The 22,213-nt window shown below is 44.4% G+C and overlaps 1 pseudogene; it reads right to left on the bottom strand.

Moving 5' to 3' along the window:
• The window catches only part of LOC148220698 (uncharacterized), a 69,935-nt pseudogene extending 48,030 nt beyond the window's left edge, over positions 1–21,905 (bottom strand).
• Between the last annotated feature and the right edge of the window lie 308 nt (positions 21,906–22,213).

The following is a 22,213-nucleotide window of genomic DNA, read 5'->3' as shown; positions in this document are numbered from 1 at the left end:
GGATGCAGTTGGTTGCTGCTTCAATTATAAGAGAAGGTGAGGAAGGCAATTTTCCCACTGAAATCCGGAAAATAATTTGGGATAGTGCCACCGATTTTGAAAGAGAATTCCAGTCCTGGTGGAACTTAGTGAATTTTACCTATGACCCCAGCACAAACACAGCCACAGCCTTTGTACTGACCATACACAATGCTTCAGTGCATTCAATATTCCCCATCATTGCATTAGGGTTGAACCATGATGGAGCTATTCTCTATCCTTTCGAGCATAGGGAATGGGCCTGTCAAATTGGTGAGAAATGGCAAACTGTCAATTTGGAAACTTGCATTGTCCTGGAACAACAAGGGTTTATCTGTGAAAGTAATGCAATCTGAGCTCAAGATATCTGCTTGGACACAGAACTGAATGTTTGTAATTTTGAAAATCAATCCAAACGAGATTCCTGAAACAGTACTGGTATATGTAGGCAATGGATGTGCATGCTTTAGAACTGCTTGTGATAGTGTTTTTATAGAAAATTTGGTAGTGGATACTAAAAATTATTCAAATTTTTGTGGCTGTAACTACTAGAATTGCAGGCTGTGATTTTTCCTATGTAGCTCCAGTTACTTCTTAACAACTTTTGCAGTCAAATCACACACTGATCCACCATCTATTGCCCACTCCAATTGGAATGAACCTCTCTCAGGTGAAGCAATTGTTGCTCCACCAAGATCTGATCGAAAATTTGGAAATGATCAAGAAAAACGGACAGAAAACTCTAATAGCTGTTCATCACAATGTGGAAAAAATACATCGTGTTTTGGAAAGGGTAAAGACAGATGCTGAACACAGGTGGTGGGATACTCTATTTGTGTGGTCACCTACTGCTACAGGTGTCCTGAACAAATTGTGTCATCCCACCATTGTTCTCTTGATTTTGGTTTTAATTGGTTTTGTTTTATCAGTAATTCTATACATTATGAATTGGAGAATGATGAAACGGTTAGCACAATTGGCATCTGTGACAGATGTATCCAGCTTGGTCACTGTTGACATCCCTAGGGTTATTGAATAAAAGATTCTAAATAGGATAAAATATGATTTTTAACTAAAATTGATTATCTTTTAATTGTAATTAAAATTGTTTAATCAAAAATTTACTTTTTTTGTAATGAAAGATTGATTTATTTCTAATCAAAAAATTGAAAAATTAAAGAATTGAACAAATTGTTTAAAATTTTTAGCAATGAAAAGTTGAATATAATTGATTGGGTTTGTTTTCCTCTTTTCCTCTTTTTCTCCTTTTCCTTTTCCTTTCCCTTTTTTTTTTTTTCCTACTTTTGTGTCTCTGTTTTCTGGGATATGCTACCAACTTGGATGAGTCCTGAAGACGCCACAACTGAAGACTTCACCACAACTCTACAAAAGGGCGCTCTTGACGACGATCGTGAGTCACGGGGTGGTGTAAGGGTCGGTCCCAAGTTCCCCTCGATTTTGCCTCCCAACCATCACAAGGAGACCTTGAGGACCCCCACCCAGGCTGACTCTGGACAATGGTTTCCTGGCCTGGCCAAGGTGGATGCTTGTGACTGTGTGCTGGTGTATTGTGTTCACTGGACTGTGCTGTTGTGGCACCAACCAGAGGTTGTGTTGTACCAACTGAGGACTGCTTGACCGCACCTGTCTCCTGCAGCACCACACAATGGTCCATAAATCTCCCCACCTCTTGGCCAGAAGCCACTCGCTTTGGAGAAGGACTATAAAAGAGTGACCCTCTGGGGAAGACCCTTGAGATCTCCCCACGGATGAAGACTCATCTATTGGCTGGCCTGTGAGCATGTCCCTTTCGTCTGTTGGTAGCTATTTTCCCATCCCCTTCTTTTTCTTTTTCTCTCTCTATAATTTGTTTCCTGTATCTCTCCCCTCTATCGCAACTGAGTTGTTGGCATTTAATGAAAATGCATTGCTGTTGTTGAATAAACTGATTTTGTCCCCTGCTATTTGCCTGTTTGCACCTTTGAGATCAAACGAACCATCACGACCCCTGCTCTGTATTAATAGTGGATCGTGACACCAGCCAGACCTGTTACATGGTCCCTTGGTTCCATGGTGGCCTCACAGTGTCACCATGATCTCCTTGATTCCATGAGTCCCTCTAGTGTCACAATATTCTCCTTGCTTCACATTGGCCCTGTGCTTCCATAATTTCTTGCAGTGTCACCATGGTCCCTGGGCTCCATGTGGCCCCACTGTGTCACAATGGCTCCTTGGTTCTACAGGCCCCACAGCTTCATCACTGACCCTTGGTTCCATAGGGGTCCTGATTTTCACACTGGTCGCCCTGATTCCATGAGGCACCAGAGTGTCACAATGGTCTCTTTGGTTCCATGAGGTTCCATGGTGTCACCATGGTGTCCTTGGGCCCGCATTGTCACAACTGACCCATGGTTCCATGAGGTTCTGCAGTGTCACCATGGTCGCTGTCAGAGGCTGGATGAGATCACTCAGCTTCCAGAAAAGGAACCACAAAGATGCATCCAGACTTGGGGGAGGAGCCCTACCTGTTTGCAGGGAGTATGCAGAAGATTTCTGCTTGGTGAAAGTTTTGTGTAGCTTTTACAGTTTGTAAAGTGAAGTGTGTGTCACTCAGAAATTCAAGGCTTATCTCCCTTCAGTCTGCTCTCAAGGCCAGATGTTCATGGTCAGCTGGGAATTCCACCTCCCTGGCACCAGAGAGAACTCAGGACAGGACAGATGTCCGGCCTGGGTTATCTCAGCAATTCCTGAGAGGGGGAAGATGCCCTGAGTGATGGCCCAGCTGATGGACAGAACAGATGAGCTCTGCTGGGCCATAGGGGAAGTCCTGCTGCAGGAACCTCATGGAACCAAGGGTCTGTTGTGACATTGTGATGGCTCCTGGAACCAAGGAGACCCTGGTGACACCAGTGAACCTCATGGAACCAAGGGTCTGTTGTGACATTGTGATGGCTCCTGGAACCAAGGAGACCCTGGTGACACCAGTGAACCTCATGGAACCAAGGCTCTGTTGTGACACTTGGGAACTACAGAGACCATTGCTGAGCAACCAAAAAGTCCATTGTGACAGATCAAGGTCTGATAGAATCCAAAGGAGCATTGTGACACCGTGGGGCCCCATGGACCCAAATCTCCATTGTGACAGTGCATAACCTCATGGAACCAAGGGGCCTTTGTGACACAGCAAGGCCTCAGGAGTCCAAAGGACTCAAACATTCCTTGAAGGGTTCTGCCTTGGATGAAGGGGAACATCCTGGGTGGCACCTTAAGCTTGGCACACACCTGAGGAATGTGACTGTTTTCAATGGGGAAAGCTTGGAGTTTTAGATTCTTCAAAAATAGAAAAAGGAAAAACTGTTTACCTGAGTGCAGCCAGTTCTCCAAGCAAAACAGGTCCCAGGTGAGTGAGGACAGACAGGATGGGCTTGGAATGTGCAGCAAGGTTGTCCACACTGGGTCAGACCTCAAGGCACAGCTTCTGTGAGCAGGCAAGACCTCCTGAGGAGAGACCCTGCATCAATATCAACCACAAAAAGCTTCCATAAAGAGAATAGAAATATAACACACTCTTTAAAATACAAATGTATATTTCTAAGAATCTCTTTGAATTATTTCTCCATAATCGCAGTAGAATGAACTTCACCAGACCAGAGGGAAATCAAGGCAGAGCCATGGTTTGTCAGGACTTGCTGGATCCCAATCAGCCCCGTGGTGCATTTGGTGCTGAGCCCTTGAACATCAGGGCCTGAGAGGAGATTGCACAAACCTTTCCAGGAGTCCAAATCAGAAGAAAAACCCAAAGTGTCTCAAAGCATTAATGGGTCCCACTGAGGTCCATCCCCAGCACAGGCTCCTCATGGACTCCTTGCAGGAGAGAACTGGATGCCAGGATTGCCCAAAAGCCCCTCAGATAGTCAGAGAAGAATGGAAAATCCAAAGTACCTTTGAAACATTGAGTATCTCAAAATATTAATCAACCCCACCGAGTGTCAATACAAAGCTCTCAAGGGACTCGTTAAAGCAGATAATTGGGGCGATGATTGCATAAACTACTAAAAGAGTTGGTGTCAAAAGGGAAACTCCAAGTACCTTAAAAAAACTGAGTACCTTGAAGCAGTAATGAGCTCCACTGAGTGTTGTTACTGAGAAAGGCCCTCAAGGGTCTAATTAAAGCAGATAATTGGAGGCCACGATTGCACAAAGCTCTCAGAGACTCCAAGGAAAAAGCAAAACCCAAAGTCCTCTGAAAAACCTGCAGTCCCTGGGAGCATGAAGGAGCCCCCAGGGCCATTCCTGACCAAGGCTCCCCAGGGACTCGTCCCAGCACATCCCTGAGGCCACTGGGATGTGGGGGGATGCTGAGGGCAGGACAAGGGGTGACAGTGCCCAGCCTTGCTGGGGCTGTGCCAGGAGGCCCCAGTGGCTCAGGACAAGGTGTCTCCTCCCAGCCCTTGGTGGCACAGACCCTGCTGTGCCCCAGGGCACCAAGACTTGGCTTCTCTTTGTCCCCACCTGTCATCTCTGCCTCCAATTTCCTGCTGTGACTGGAAACTGGGGACACTTTCTCAGTTGTGTCCCTCAGTGGGACCCATGAACAGTATCAGAAACTTTGGAGTTCAATTATGGCTGAATTCTTGAGAGGTTTCCTAACAAACCATGCCCCTGCCTTGATTTCCCTCTGGCCTAGTGCAGTTCGTTAGGAAGGTTTCCTACTACAGTTATGGAGAAATATTTTAAAGAGATTCTTAGAAATACACATTTGTATTTTAAAGGATGTATTTTATCACTGTTCTCTTTAGAGCAGATGTGATTGCAGCATTTTGTGAATGATATTGATCCAGAGTCTCTCCTCAGGAGGTCTGACCTGCTCACAGAAGCTGTGCCTTGAGGTCTGACCCAGTGTGGACAACCTTGCTCCACATTCCCCATCCCCATCCTGTCTGTCCTCACTCACCTGGGACCTGCTTTGCTTGGAGAACTGGCTGCACTCAGGCAAAGAGGGTTTTTTCCTTTTTTTCTTTCAGTTTTGAAGCAATCTAAAACTCCTAATTTCCCCCACTGAAAACAGACACACTCCTCAGGTGTGTGCCAGCCCAAGGTCCCACCAAGGAGGTTCAGCTCCGGGGATCGGAGCTTCGGGGGCGGTGCCTGCAGTCGGCGCCATCTTTCCTTTCTGCCTCTAACTCCCATCATGCCCTGCGGCCCCATAGATCCCTATTGGAGCTAAGACTACAACGCCCATCATGCCCCACGCTCCAGAGAACCCTCCCGGTATCCGCTCCCCATCTGCCCCATACGTGCCCCCGGACCCTCCAGGATCCGCAATTGCCCCCTCAGGGCCCATTCTTGACTACCCAAAGACGTCCCCAGATCCCCTTAATGCTCCCAACCCCATAGATGCCCCTTACAGCTATTTCTGGGAATTCATCTCCTGCCCTCCCCAGCGAGCTCAAAGCACCTCATAACCCAGTCCCACGCCGAAAACTCCTGCCCTGCCCGGTGCCCTAAAGAGTCAGGTTAGAGCTCCCCAGGCTCCCCTCAATCCTCCTGACTCGTATACATTCCCCCCTGAGGAGCTGAAGCTGCCACTCAGAGGCAAACGTGTTTCTCAAGTGCCTTCCCAGAGCCCCAAACTAGCCATAAGACCCACTTCCGGGACTACAGCTCCCATGATGCTCCGCTGTCCCGGTAAAACGCCATTCTAACCATGCCTTCAACTCCCATCGTGCCCCGCGCCCCTCAAAGACACACTGCACCTGCGCCTACAACTCCCGTGATGCTCCACGGCTCCATTGAACCTTAATATAGTTGCGCCTACAACTCCCATAATACCCCGCGCCCCAGAGAGCCCCCTTAGAGCCCCCGAGTGCCCGTCCGGACCCCGAATGGCCCCAGATTCCCCTCCCTGACCGCCAAGGCCTCCCTGAAACAGCCAGGTAACATCCCCAGGTAACAAGCCCAGACTTTCCCTCAGGATCTCTAAGTTCTCTGTTAGTGCCCACTCGATGTTCCCAAGTGTCCTCCCGTCCTCAACTTCCTTCTAAATTCTTTCCCCAGACTCAAAATTGCCACGAATGTGCTCCAGGAATGTCTCCCTGGACCCGAAGTGTCCCCCTAGATCCTTTTGGAGAAAAAGATGATAATAAAGGTGACAAAATGACTACAATTATTACAAATTAACAAATATTACAAATTATCAAAAAGGGAGAAATAAATAATCAATAAAGCTTATTTAATTAATGAAGGAAATTGTGTTATTTAGAACCATTGGCCAATGATTTTTTTGGTTGCTAATAATGGAGTTTTATTATAAATATAAAAATTTGGTTATAAAAATATAGAATAGTAATTTTATAAATAAGAAAAATATAATTATATTTTAATATTTTAGAACAGTTTTAATTTAAAGAGAAATTTATGTGTTTTTTTTCTATTTCAGGCTGTCAGTCAAAGGTGGGTGATATCATGGCACAGTTATGATGGGGGTGAGGAGCAGGTTGTCCAAACAGGGCCAGCCAGCAAGGGGCTCATTCTTCTCTGTGCCCAGAGCTCCTAAGGAGACATTCAGCATCAAGATCACTCTGGAAATGCTTCTATCTGTCAGGAATGTCGTTCTATTTGTACAATTTATCAGACAACAAGATTAAATTTTCCGGCAATTTTTTTAATAGTAGCAATTGTATATAAATGAATACAATCAAAATATATTGGATATGTGTATTTGAATATATTCAAAATTTGGCAGTTATTAATTTAGTAAAATTGAGGTTCTTATAAAGCATAAGCAAAACCAACTGGGGGTACGGGGAGGGGCTCGCCCTTCCTCACGTACTGAACAATCAAGGCCAAAAATCCCACTTATCTACTATATGTTAATACATATTAATACAGAAGTTTCTAGAAAATTCCTCCAAGTTTCTATTCCTAAAATCTACATCACTATGTGTATGGCACATGCTCTACTAATGGGTTAGGAGGTCTCTCATCCTTTTGAGGGTCTTATTTCCGATGAAGGCTCATCATCTTCATCAGTGACCGAGGTGTGACCTGCAGGTAGCACAGGTGCACTGTGTGACTGAGCAGATGTTTTCCATAGCAAGACTTTAATTGTGTCCCATGCCTGGAATCATCCCATTTTGGCCTATTTCAAGGTCAAAACTTTCTATTTCTAGATGCTGCTTGTCAGACTACGCCCTTCTACTATTCCGTTTCAACATCTGGAGATTTGTCTCATATTTGTCTCACATTTCTTTTTTTTGGCTTTGTAACAATTATTTTCTATTGATATGAATACAATTTTGCTAGTATAGTTACAATTTACTTAGCACGAATCACATTTGTCACATACATACACATCTGTGAGACTTTCCTGCCCAATCATTATCCATCCCAACCCTGGCACATCCCAAGTCCAGCAATTTGCATGCACAGAAAGCCAAAACTCGGCAATTCCCCGGTTCTGGCACCAGCACTGCCCAGATCTGGTGATTTGTGGGTGCCAGGACTGCAGATCCAGCAGATTGTTGACGCTGGCAGTGCCCAGGTCTGGCGTTTGCCAGCGTCGGTGCCGCCCAGAGCCGTCAGTTTCCTGCTGCTGGGGCCCTCGGGGGTTCTGGCTGAGCAGGAAAGGTGAGCCTGTGCCGGGAGCTTTTTTTGGCTGGAGCAAAGGCTGGGCACGCAGAGACCTTCCTGGCACTGTGCCCTGGGCCAGCAGGGATTGTGCTGCTGGAGCCCACCCTAAATTTCTTCTGTCAGGCAGCTTTAGGATATGGAGGAGCCAGAGCAGACCCTCAGCTTTCTGGATTCATCCAGAAGAATCCTGTGTGTGCAGCAGCCTGGGAACAGGGTTTACATGCCAGGGCGGGCAATTCAGAGCCCTTTTCTCCCCCATGGGCTGAGGGTGTGGCACTTGCCATTTGCAAGGGATCTGCAGGTGCCAAAGGGGCCGTTTTCAATCTGCTGAGAACAGTCAGAACTGAGAGGCTGTCCTAAAACTGCTTTTCCTGCAAATGTACTCAAGGCATTCTCTTTTTTGCAGTCTCAGCACCTGTGTGCGTGCAGGTGTACGGAGTGAAGGATGGAACGGATCTATTGGGGACAGATGTTCTCCTTCTCTAGTGGTTTTGGTTTTGTTTCTAGTGGTTTTGGTTTTGTTTCTGTTGTTGTTGTTCTTGTTGGATTTGTTTGTTTTCTTGGATGGGTTTGATTATTACGGTTTATAATTTTAAATTTTGTTTTATTTTTTTAATCATCTCCTCGTGGCAGCTGTGGGCAGAGCTCTGTAGCTGTGTGTGACACTTGTGTGTGGCACAGTGAAGGTGTCCAGGGGGGCCTTGCCCGAGCTGTGTGCAGAGGAATCCCCATCAGGCCAGGCTGGGGGTGCTCCGTGGCCGGTGCCTTGCGTTGACTGGAAGCTGCCATGGAGCGTCTCCAGGGATGGAAGGTTGGGGCTGCCAGGGCTGTGGTGTCACAGACAGGGGAACGCTGGGGCTGCCACAGCTGCCGTGTCCCAGAGAGGGGAATGTTGGGGTGCCCTGCTCCTGGCCCGGCCCCAACAGCTCTGCCAGCTCCTCTCAAGGACACAAAGGCTGAGCCAAAGGGTGAGAATTGCGGGAGGGGCTGAGCTGGGAGGGACCCGGTGGGATCATGGAGTCCAGGGCCCGGCCCTGCACAGACAGCCCAGCAAGGTGAGGCTGTGCATCCCTGGGAGAGGTGTCCAAAGGCTCCTGGAGCTGTGCCAGCCTTGCAGCTGGGAGCATTTTTTGTGATCCTGGTCAGTGATGGAGGATCATTTGGTAGGAGGGAGGGAGGAAGGGAGGGAGGAAGGAAGGGAGGAAGGAAGGGAGGAAGGAAGGAAGGAAGGAAGGAAGGAAGGAAGGAAGGAAGGAAGGAAGGAAGGAAGGAAGGAAGGAAGGAAGGAAGGAAGGAAGGAAGGAAGGAAGGAAGGAAGGAAGGAAGGAAGGAAGGAAGGAAGGAAGGAAGGAAGGAAGGAAGGAAGGAAGGAAGGAAGGAAGGGTTATGAATGTTATTCTATTTATCCAATTTATCAAACAACAAGATTAAATTTAGCAGCAGATTTTTGATAGTAATTTTTATAAATTTATACAATCAAAGTATATGAGATGAATACAAAGTACAGAACACATATATTTCAGGATATGTAAAATTTAAGAGTAAGTAATTTAGTATAATTGAGGTTCCTATAAAGCATAAGCAAAACAGAGCGGGGGTGGCTCACATTTCCTCTCGTACCAAAGCATCCAGGCTAACAATCCCACTTATATACTGTAGGCTACAGAAGTTTCTAGGAAACTCCTCCTAGTTTCTATTCCTAAAATCTACATCACTATGTTCTTTGTGCATGCTCTACTAATGGTTAGGGGTCTCTCAGCCTTTTGAGGGTCTTATTTCCGATGAAGGCTCATCATCTTCATCAGTGTCTGCTGTGTAACCTTGCAGGTAGCACAAGCGCCCTAAGCTTGTTTTATATAACTAAGCATAAGTTCCCACAATAAAATTAAGTCCCATGCCTGGAATCATCCCAATTTGACTCCTTTCAAGGCTGAAACTTTTATTTCTACATGCTGCTTATCAGACCTACGTCCTTCTACTATTCCCTTCCAACCTCCTTCTTCGACTCCCAACATCTGGAAGATGTCCTTTGTCCTGTCTCACCCATCTCCCCCCTCACTCTGTAACAATTGTCTTCTATTGATCTAAATACAATTTTGCTACTATAGTTACAATTTAATTAGCACGAATCACATTTATCACAATTCCCTCATTTCTCTTTTTGATCATATTGATTTGTGCTCTAAAAAGTTGTTGCTTGGTATTCTCTATGTTCCTTCATACTAGCCTCCAATTTTTCTAATATTTCTCATGCTACATTCAGATTTTCACACTCCTTCTCACATTTTATTAACATTTCTCATGCCATGTGAGGTTTCAGAAGGACCTCCGGGTGCCTCCTGTGCACCCACACTGTCGGGCCTATTCTTCTTTTATGTAAAAGCAAAGCTGTTAATAGTTGCTGTAAAGTTATTTATTGCAGAAGCACATCAGTCTCAAAAGCAAATACAAGGCAAGGCAAAGCAATGGCATAAAGCAATGGCAAAGCTGCAGTGGCAAAATGCAATGGCAAAATGCACATGGCATAAAGCCATGGCATAGAGCCCCAGCTCTCCCTGATGCATGTTCTTTTATAGAAACTTTCCAACTAGCTAAGACACAAACTCGGACCACTATTCCTTAACCTATTAGAATTCTGGTTTCTTAGCATGCCAGGCTGCGTATAGACTACGTTCATGGCCTATCTTGTTCTAACTGAAAAATGTAAGCAATATTCTTAACTCTAACTCTATTATGTCTGAAGCTAGGTTCTTGGAGCCTCTAAGGAAACACTAGCATGTTTTTCAACCTTCACTAGAACATGTACTACTTTTCAGGCATCTAAGTCCTTTTGCTTACTAAAAGCACTTAGAATTTATTCCATTTACTTACTTATTTTCTCTCTCTCTTATGTTACAACTTAAATTTTCACTTCTGCCTTATAGGTGAGAGGCCTAATATACTTCAATCCATCTAAAGGTTTCAACTCAATCCCTGCATTCTGATCTCTCCCTGAAGGATTCAGAGACTCCTGACTTACTGACTCCAACAATGCCAGGGTATTCTCTTTGCATTCAATCACCATTTTCTCATTCTCTCTCGAGTGTGAGTGGATCGTGCTTTTAGTACCATCGAGAAATTTACTTTCCTTTTTGCTGTTGATTCTGGATCCATGGGCATGGCTGTAAGTAGCATTCCTGGAATTATTGAGTGGATTACTCTAATTAGATGGGGTATCATGAAAGGCAGAAACAATAGTCCTAAACCAAAACATAATAGCATGAATCCCAATTTTTTCCCCCACACAGCCCCCAAAAAGTTTATCCCCCCAATCAGCTTTCAGGATAGAATTCCGTTTTTGAACTGGTACATGTGCCCCTCTTTTAATTTCATCAGCAAGTTTTGTGATGGCTTCCCCATGATCATCTATTTCCACACAGCACTCAGATTCATTAAACCTCCCACAAACTCCTCCTTCTTCTGCCAGCAGATAATCTAGGGCAATTCTCTTTTGATATACAAATGCTCACATTTGTGAATGCTGTTTGGCCAACAACTTTAAAGTGTCTGCTGTGTGGTTTGAGATGACTTCCACTACTGCCTGGAGCCTTATCAACCAATTTAGTAGGTAAATTGGAGTTCTATATCCCCAAGACCCATCCTGAGCCCAAGTTGCAGGTTCATAGTGTGCTATAATTCTTTCTGCAGGCCATTCTTCATCTTTCCATTTTTTGGTTTCCTCCCGCCATTGGAAAGTCGAGATTTAATTCTCTTTTTTCTCTTTCTAAGGTTTCATAAAGTGGTGTTCCTAGTATATTGCCCTTAGACCTTGGTATGACAAAGAAGGAGGGCCATAGAACTCCTAAGGTACAAGTTCCTTCCCACTTTCAGGGTAGTTCACTGTATGCTCGTTGCCCACAAATCCAGTATATTCCATCAGGGGCTTTCCATCTGTTTTCTGTGCTTTCTGGTTGTTCCCAATAAGATTTTAAGTCTTTTATAGATTGGTAGGGATTAGCTCCAGGACTGCTATGCCAGCACAAATCAGTTTGATGATTCCACTCACAATCCATTTCTTTCGCTATTCCCCAATATCCAGTAGGACTCTTGGGTCGCCAGGTCTTTGTGTTATTGTCTGAATTTACTACTAAAGTAGATAGGCAAGGAGTATATCCTACCACTTCAGTGTATTTTCTCCCTTCCTGAGTTATACAAAATGTTCCAATTACTGGATGACTCAGGACCCAACCCTCAGGCTGTTTTAATGTCTTAGAAATTTGTGTATGATTCCATTTTAAAAATTGTTCTGGAGCTAAACCCTCACCTCTCCATGGCCATCTTTCAGCCATTCTGAGTCCTCCACAAACAAAACATTTAGATAATCCCAATTCTGTGGCAATTTCTTCCGTCTGATCTGCAAACAGATTTTTATTTGAAGTTGGCAAATCCCAGTCGCTAATGTGCTGTTTTAATTGTTTATACAGCTCATCCAGCTCCTCTAACTCTTTCCCTCTGATCTTTTTCTTATCCTTCATTGTTTCTTTTTTGTTTTCCTATTAATTTTCTCTTTGGCCCTTTTCCTTTTCATCCTTTTTAAAACACAAGAAATTTTCATATCTAGGACAAAGTTGATCATTGTTAGGATAAGGAGCTCTCCCACTGAATCCCAAATTCCTTCTCACCCAATACAATTTTGGAATTTTCACACAAAATTCTAAGAAACTGCTACAATCGTAACCAGCAGCACTAACATGTGACTGTGCCACAAAAACTGATTCCATCTTATCCTTGACCCACATGGAATGACTGCATTTGTCACAGGGATCAGGAATGGTTTGTTTCTTTACTGCTGGCTCTTGTGCTGCTTGTTGTCTTGGAATTTGTTCCTGCATGGCCTGTTCTCTTCTGATCCATGCAGTCTTATGGCTTTGGCCAGTTGCCAGGGGTATTATTGTAAGCACAATGAAAAGAATCCTCAGGAAATTTAACTTTCTACCCGTCTCAAGGCCCCTTGGATTGCAACCAAGGGCAGAGATGTCCATATTCTTGGTAGCAAAGCTTTTATCCTGGGATTTGTCTCTTTTTGGCATCCTTGGCCTCATAAAGCTCATATAAAGCCATTTTAGCTTTTTTTCTTCCAAAGATGGCATCAATTATTTGTAGTTCTGCAGCACTGCCCTATCTCTTTCCCTAGATTGATCAGCTATTTTTCCTAATCCACTAAAGCTCCGGAGATATGCCAACTATAACAAAATTTGTTTTCACACTGCTTCAGTTTGTTTTACTGGTCTTTTTCTGCTTTGAATTCAGGGATGGTAGTTAAATATTTGTCACCATCAATAGATACACTCACGATGCCAATCAGCTGCTGAAACAAATCTATGACGTGGCACATAGATTTCTTCTCCACAGCAATTGTCATTTATAATACACTGGTCTATAATATTATGGATTGTTTGTTCTTTAGTCTGTACAAAAGCTAATATGGCGAGGAGTAGTTGGTCTTGGTTCTCTATTAGTTGAATTGCTGCAAAAAAGGTCCCATTTTCTTGTCTCAATGGTTAAGCATAAAGGTAATTGAAAATCTTTCTGTTGTTAGCTGTCCATATACACAATCTAAACAACTTCAACAAATCAATTGTCTCTCTTTTTCTTTTGCCCTATTTACCCTCCACCATTAATTAAAACACCAGGTACAAACAATACAAATCCAAGGGCAGCGTTCTAAGCCATGATTATTACATTCCCAATGTGTTAATTGTTGTAGGGCCTCCTCAATAATGGGTGTTACAAGTCTCTTTTTCTGGAGTTGCAGCTCCTCAAATGAATCAGTTAATGTTGACCATCAGAAGCTCCTGAGAAACTTTTCAATCCATCTGGGCTTTTCCCACTGATCAGGGAGGCGTCTGATTCTTTCCCATGGGCGCTGTTCAGCCTCTGAATGCAATGAGGTTGCAGTTGGCAGCCAATGCAGGATGTCTAAATGACAACCATGTACTTCTCAAAACAACTTCAATTGATATTTCAAGCAGTAAAACCATACAATAATATCTTTCCTGTTATATATCCCCCTTTTGTCCCAAGATACAATGATTTTATGTCAACTTCTTATAGACTGTAGCTTTTGGCACCAAGTACTCCTTTCCACCTAATCATGAATTTATTTCAATTTCTCTATGTTTTTGAATCTGGATGGAAATTTAATCAACTTATAAATTTCCTTTGTAGTTTGATTTTTAGGTCTCCTGGTGCTGAAATAACTTTCCAGTCTTTACTTTGTATCATTTTTTTTACTAGTGAAGCATGAATCCAGCCTTTTTCTGCCGTTTGGACTGCTGCTTCTGTGGTTAAAAGAACCAGAAATGTTCCCTGCCATCGAGGTTCTAAACTTTCTCCTCTCCAGTATTTTATCAACACATACTGTCCTGGTCGGATAGAATGTATTGGAAAATCGAGAGGAGTTGTTTGAGCTAAAATGCCTTTCTCTCTTAATTCCCTCAAATTGTTTGTGATGGTTGTAAGATACCCCTGGATGGTTTTGTCCCCGACTAGTGAGGGATCCATTGTCATGTCTTGGGGGTAAGGGAATCCATATAACATCTCATATGGTGAGATCCCAGTTTTGGAGTGGGGCTTGGTTCTTATATTTAACAGGGCTAAGGGAAGGCATCTGCTCCATGGTAATTTGGTTTCTATCATTAATTTAGTTAGTTGTTGTTTAATAATTTGGTTCATCCTTTCAACTCATCCTGAGCTTTCAGGATGCCATGGGGTATGATATTCCCAGGTAATTCCTAGTGCTTGGCTTAAACTGTTAATTATTCTCGAGGTAAAATGAGTGCCCAGATCTGAATCAATAACTTGTACTAATCCAAATCGTGGAATAATATGCTCCAACAAAATTTTGGTTACCATTTGAGCTGTGGCCCGAGCTGCAGGAAATTCTTCTACCCACTGAGTCAACTGATCTACTATAACCAGCAAATATTTCCACCTGCCTATTTTAGGTCATTCAGTGAAATCAACTTGGATCTTTTTGAATGGCCGATAGGCTGTCCCATGGCCTCCAGAGGGAGAATTCCTCAACATCTTTTTGTTCATCTTCTGACATGTGAGACATCCTTGTGTGATTTGTTTCCCAATTTCAAATATTCCCATACACCTATAAAATTTTAATAATTGATCACAAAGTGCCCTTGTGCCCCAGTGAGTTCTTCAATATAAGTTGTCCAGGATCTGTTGGGCTATGGGTTTTGGGACTACTTTTCCACCATCAGGTAGAATCCATTCTCCTGCCTTCAGGGATGGCCCTAGCTCCTTTGTAGCTTCTACCTCTGTTAAAGAAAAGTATGGTGTTTGTGTTTCTGTCTCCTTAAAAGTCATAATTACACTGTTGTTTTCCCTTAAGGCAGCCTTTTTTGCTTCGTCATCAGCCAAATTGTTTCCTCTTATTTTAATGTCTTTCCCCCTCTGGTGTCCTTTTACATGTGCAACTGCTATCTCTTTCGGACATTTTAAAGCCTCAAGTATTTCACTTACTAATCCTTAATGTATTAATACTTTTCTTTGGGTGTTTCTTTCCAGATCTTTCCAAAGGTATGCACAATCCCAAAAGCACGCTTCGAATCTGTATATATGGGTCCCTCTTGATCCTTTAATAACAACAATGCACGGAGTAATGTATAAAGTTCACAGGCGTGTGCTGACTAGGACGAGCTAAGGGAAGCAGATTCTTTTACTTCTAATTTTTCTCCACTAATTATAGCATTCCCAGATTTTCTTTTCCCATTTACCACTCGTGATGATCAATCAATAATTTTTCTCCTGTTTGCTGTTCGTGTTCTCTTAAATTTGGATGTATTTTTGTTTCTATCTCTATGACTTCCATGCAATCATGTATTATTTTTCCCCTGGGTCCCCATACAGAAACTGGACTGGGCTTTGTACGTTTGCCACTCTCAACTCTAATTCTGGAGACGTTATCAAGTTAGCCTCATATTTTAATATTCCACTTTCTGTTAACCATTTTTCAGCCTTTTGAGCAAGAATTCCTCTAATGTTATAGGGGGTGTATACTTCCAGTGGTGCCACAAAAGTTATTTTTCGAACCTCTTCTACTAACAATGCCGTTGCTACAAGAGCTTGTAAACATGTTGGCCAGCCCTTGGAACTGGATTGAGCAACTTAGAATAATATCCCACTGGCTTTCTGCTTCCTGCCCAATCCTGAGTCACTGCTCCATGAGCTCTTTGATAGGTTGTATTAACAAATAATTGAAATGGCCTATCTAAATCAGGAAGGCTTAAGACAGGAGCTTGCAGCAGGGCCTCTTTAACTTGCTCAAAATTTTCCTCATCCTTTTCAGTCCATTTTAAGAGATTTATAGTCAGTTTTTCATATAAGAATTTTACTTTCCCACTAAATCCCTCTATCTGCTGTCTGCAATAACCAGAAGACCCAAAAACTGTCTTCTCTTTTAGTCTTTGGGGGTCCCATATTTAATATTCCTGAAACCCTTTCAGGGTCTAATTTTTTCTTCCTCTACTGATCCAATGATCTAAATAACGGACTTCTGACTCCATGAATTGTAACTTTGACCTGGATATTTTTAACCCATTTTCTCCTAAAAAATTTAAAAGCTGTATAGTCCCCTTCCTAGTGTCTTCTTCAGTTTCTCCTGCTAATAACAAATCATCTACATACTGTAACAACTTAATCCCTCTAGGTAACTCAAAGGACTTCAAGAGATCTTCTAATGCTCCCCAAAAAGATCTGGTGACTCAGTGAAACCTTGGGGTATTACCATCCACCTAAGCTGTTCTCTTCTGCCTGTGTCTGGGTCCTCCCACTCAAAGGCAAAATAGTCCTGGCTACTCTCATCCAGAGGGCAAGTCCAAAAGGCATCTTTTAAATCCACTGCACTATACCAAGTATAACGAGGGGCCAGTTGGCTTAGTAAAGTACATGGATTGGCCACCACTGGAAAACGAGTAATGGTGCTTTGACTGACTGCCCTGAGATCCTGAACTGGTCGGTAACTGCCATCAGGCTTCTTTACCAGCACAATGGGGCTGTTATGTGCTGACATGCAAGGTTCTGATCTCCCCTGGTGCCTCTAATTCTCAATTATTGCTTTCAATCCCCTCCGACTCTCTAGTGATATTGGATATTGTTTTACTCGAATGGGGATTTCTGGATTCTGTATTTCAATGCTTAGGGGCTGAATGTTTAACTTTCCCACTTCTCTGGAATACCACACTGTGTCACTAATCTCCTGATCATCTTTTTCAGTTAAAGAATAAATTTTAAGTTGTCCTTCACAGGGCTTTATTTGAATTCCCAGGGCTATTATTCAATCCCTTCCTAATAAGTTGTCATCTGCCTCGAGTATTAGTAATAAATCATTCAACCCGAATCTCATATCAGATTCTATTTGTACATCTTTAATTACAGGAACCTGAAAAACCTCCCCTTTAACCCCTACTACTGGGACATGCTTGGAGCTAACACTACAGCCTGGAGGCAGTTTTCTCACTGTGCACCTAGAAGCCCCTGTATCTACTAAAAATGTGATTTCTTCACTTTGAGGACCTACTTTTAATGTTATCAAGGATTCTTTTGATGTTTTGGTGCTCATTAAATAAATGAGCCCCTGACCCCCCTAATCCTCTCTCTAAACATCTTTTGATCCTGCTGCCTCTTTTTGCAGACTTTCAGCACATGTCCTTTTTGGTGACAATAGCAACAGATAGGACCTGTACTCTTGAACACAGAATAAGAATTCTGTAAATGTCCTCTTTTGTGACAAGAAAAGCACATAGGTCTAGTGTCCTCTGGAGGAGGTCCTGATCTTTTCTTTTTATCCTTTCCTACCAGGTTCTTTGTGTTTGTGGCTGCTTGTGTTTCTTTAACTACTGCCATTAGGATCCTGGCTTTTGTTTTTTGGTTTTTTTTCATCTCGTCTAACATACACTTTTTGTGTTTCCCTTAACAACTCCTGAAGCCCCTGTCCTGCCAATCTTCCAATTTCTCCAGCTTTTTCCTGATGTCCCCCCAGGACTTAGATGTGAATTGTGTTTCTAAAAGGACCTGCCCTGATGGTGTATCAGGGTCTATGCCTAAGTACAATTGCAAATCCTTTCTCAGTCTGTCCAGCCATTCTGCTGGGGACTCGTCCTTCCCATGGTGTTCACTCAGAGCTTTTCCTATATTTTGTCCCCCGGGCACTGCTCCCTGAATTCCTTGGATAATCATCCACCTGAAATCCCTCATATTTTGCCTATGTTCTGCCTCCTGATTACTCCAATTTGGATCTACTATAGGCCATTTCTGATCTCCCTGGCCTGGCCCCTGATGATCTCTATTCCAAGCCCATATTCCTGACTGTCTAATCATTGCTCTCTCTTCCACTGTAAACAAGATTCCTAAAATAGACTGCAATTCCACCCAGGTGTAAATATTCAGCCCCAAAAACTGATCTAGTCTCTCTGCTACCCCAATATGATCTTCTAGCATCCTGCCCATCTCTTTCTTAAATTTCCTAACATCCCCAGTGCTCAGGGGAACACTCACGTAACCAATAGGTCCCTGTCCTGGGGCCAGATTTGCCATTGGAACCTCTCTAAGAGGGTATAATCTATCCTCCCTTCCTGCTTCCTCGTCCTCTTTGTCACTTTCTTCCTCCTGTTCCCTTCTGCCTCTAGTTCTGTGTGCTACTGGCTCGTCCTGAATAGGGGGTGCATCAGGGACCAGGGGCTGGACAGGCTGGACAGGCTGTCTGTATGGGGGTGGGAGGTGATCTAATGAGTCCCATGGCTTTATCTGGTCCCTTCTTGCTGCCTGTCCTTTAGTTTGCAAAGGGTATAACGAATAACCTTCTTTTTCCTGCCTTTGAACTATAAATTGACCCCCCCACTCTTTGGAAGCCACAAAGCAGCATATTCACTTTCCGCCTGGTTAAAAGGTTCTTTTAAATTCACATATAGATTTAAAGCCTGACAAATCCAATCCTCAAATGCTCCAAACTCTGGCCAGTATAAATTATTTGCACAAATCTTTTCTTTTGTCCACTCAAACATACAGTACTGTATCATTTTCTGCTTACTTTTTCTCTTTGGGATTCCCTTGTACTTTAGTATTGTAACACTATCCCCAGGGGGCTGTCCTGAGGAATCTCGCTCCCCTTCTGGGAACCCCCTCTCGGTTCCCAGGCACACTGGGTTCTTGTGAATTTTTCTCACACTTCACAACCCCTGGGTCAGAGATTTTACTTTTCCTCTGACCCATCTCTGGCAGCAACATTTCCCTTGCTCTCTCTCATTCGTTCTGCGGTTCAACTCCTTCGCTTAATATACCAATCTCACTTCTTTTGCCAAACACTTGTTTCCTACCTAATTCCTTCTTTTCCTTTTATTCTCTCCCCAACCTCTCTTTCTGGCCATTCTCCACAATCCTTTCTTAATCACGTACTGAATCTTCCATCTATTATCCTCCCAACAGATAGTTGAACCTGACTCATTCACTCCCTTCTTAAATCACTTTTCCGAGCATCAGCTCCCTTCTCAAAGACTTTTCCCTGAGTTCTCGGGCTGGGACTTTCCCTCCCAGTCCCTCCTGGGGTATTCACTCGCTCTCCCCTTTCAGACATTTCTCACTCACACACAAGCACACAGCCGCCCCCTTTACCCAACCCCGTGGTACTCACACAGCCCTGTTTTCGCACAGGGCTCTTGTGCACAAGACGTTTTACGGGCACCTTTCCCTTTCTGCCAGCATTCCCACAGGAGCCTTCTTCTGGCACACCTCCTTGTAGCGAGCTTCTTTTGCTTATGCTTTATTTTAATTTGGAACTCCTTCTCCAAGAGAGCCTGGTCTAGCTTTGGGACCACCTTAACAATTGGTGGGGAGCTCCTTCCCAAAACTAGCCACTCTTCACTTGGACTGGAGTTCCCGGGTTTCGGCACCAAATTGTTATGAACGATGTTCTATTTTTTCCAATATATCAAGCAACAAGATTAAATTTAATAGTAAGTTTTTAATAGTAACAAAATGAATACAATCAAGGTATTGGAGATGACAATTAAAGTATTGGGGATGAAACAATCAAAGTGCATATATTTAAGAATATACAAAATTTGGCAGTAAGTAATTTAGTATAATTGAGGTTCGTATAAAGCATGAGCAAAACCGACCGGGGAGGGGCCCCCCTCCGACCGGGGATACGGGGAGTGGTTCGCCATTCCTCACGTATCAAAGCATCCAGGCTAACAATCCCACTTATTGACTGTAGGCTACAGAAGTTTCTAGAAAACTCCTCCTAGTTTCTATTCCTAAAATTTACATAACTATACTGCACGGCGCATGCTCTACTAATGGGTTAGGGGGTCTCTTATCCTTTTTAGGGTCTTATTTCCGATGAAGGCTCATCATCTTCATCAGTGACCGAGGTGTGACCTGCACGTAGCGCAGGCGCCCTGTGTGACTGAGCAGATGTTTTCCATAACATTACTTTAATTAAGTCCCATGCTTGGAATCATTCCATTTTTGACAGCTTCAAGGTTGAAGCTGTATTTCTAGATGCTGCTTATCAGACCTCCGTCCTTCTACTATTCTTATCTGACTTTCTTCTAACCTCCTTCTTCGACTCCCAACCTCTGTAAGATGTCTTTTATCCTGTCTCACCCATCTCCCCCTTCTCACTCTGTAACAATTGTCTTCTATTGATCTAAATACAATTTTGTTAATATAGTTACAACTTAATTAGCATGAATCACATTTATCACACAAGAAATTGCGGCAGGAAATGCGAGGAGGAAAGGGTGGGAGATGTGAGGGCACAAAATGGTGGGGAAAATGAGGGGAGAAAAGGGCGGGAAACATGAGGGGAGAAAAGGGCAGGAAACGTGAGGGGAGAAAAGGGCAGGAAATGTGAGGGGAGAGAAGTGAAGGAAAGGGTTCCTGCTATCCCCGAGCAGGGAACACTGTGGTGTCCAGGCAGCAGCAGCAGCTCCCCAGCCCTGCTGGCCACCAGCGAGCCCTGGGTCTCTGCAGGGCCTGCGCCCCATGCCCGAGAGCCCAGACCTCCTCCCTGCCCCGGGGCCATCCTCATCCTCCCCTGCATAGGGACTATGGGCACTGCTGCCAGCTTCCCTGTGGCCACTGCTGCCAGCACTGCCCAGCACCTCTGGCCAGGGCTGCTGACACTGCCCAGCCAAGCAGCACCTCGGGACACTGGCTGGCACTGGCCTCTGATCCCTTCCTTCCTGCCACAGGCCTTTGGGAGATACCTCAGGCCTGCTGAGAGGACAGGCGTTGTCCTTGCAGCCATCGAGATCTTGGGACGCTCCAGCCTCTTGGACAAGAAAGCTCCAACGGAGTTTCTGGAGGTGGCCATGAAATCCCCTGAGCTGTGGCTGATGGATGTAAGTGGCCTGGGGCTGGATTGCCCTGCCCTTGAGCCCTGTCAGGTTCCTGCCTCCTGCCCTCCCAAAGCCAGCTGTGTGAGGCTCCTGAAGCCACCTTGAGGCAGCAGAGAGGGTGTTAGGATCCCACTTCTGACATCCAAATAATGTTAGGATCTGGTCATTTTAAGATACCTAAACCAAAGTTAAGGTACGAAAAAGACCATATGCCAAGGTCAATAGTGCAGATTAAATATAAGAATAAATGGGATGTAGAGAGAGGGGGGAAGGAGAAGAGAGACAACCACACAAACACAGATTACAAACACAGACAGTCACCAGCACATGGTGACATTGCACTGGGCCTTCTGATCTTCACGGTGGCAGGGATTCCCCCAGCTGTTCTCAAGGTACCACTTCTATCTGTCCGAGTCCTGGGTACCCACAAGGCATCTGTGCTCTTGGCACAACTTGGGCTGGCCTTCTGTAAGCAGTTCCTTCCTACTCCCACAGTTTGCCAGGGTAGGAATTTTTGTCCAGACAGGTAACCCAGATCTGCCTCACCAGGCGTGGCATCCTGCTGTAGTTGCTGTCTGAGCTTTTCCCACAATCTGCACAGTGGCATTTTGTCCACTGTGCTAATTCCAATCCTCCGTTCAGGCCTGGAATTAACACCTCCCTTTTTGCCATCTGTGCCTGCTGTGGTTGCTTATCTTATGTGAACTTCCTTCTTTGGCAGCGCTTTGAGATGAGTTAACTGCGTCCTTTAGGTCCTGACAGAGGGATGGGCAGGGCAGCCCAAGACACGGCTGCACTGCAGTGGCAGCACCAGCCTCACCTGTATTCCCTCCAGGTGCCAAAGATTGTGAGACACATCTTTGCCTACTGCGATGAGAAAAACGCAACAGCAGCTCACAGCTTTTACTCACTGCTTGCCCTGATGGCGAATAAGTGGCCTGGGAGAGTCGTTGCAACAGCTCTGGACGTTGCACCAAGAATCAGGTACTGGCCCTGAGAGCCTGGAGGGCTTCATCCCTGTGGGGAGAGACAGCCGAGACACTCTGGCTGCCAGAGCCAAGGAACACTGCAGGATCACCAAAGGGAGCAGTGCCCTCCATCATAGCACACTTCCCAGCCCAGGCCCGCAGCAGCCAAAGCTGGCCAGGCAGCCCAGAGCCAGCTCG

Source organism: Sturnus vulgaris, chromosome 32 (assembly GCF_052056855.1).
Source record: "Sturnus vulgaris isolate bStuVul1 chromosome 32, bStuVul1.hap1, whole genome shotgun sequence".
Classification (NCBI taxonomy): Eukaryota; Metazoa; Chordata; class Aves; order Passeriformes; family Sturnidae; genus Sturnus; species Sturnus vulgaris.
Note: the sequence above shows the minus strand (reverse complement) of the source record. Positions and strands in the feature narration are given on the sequence as shown.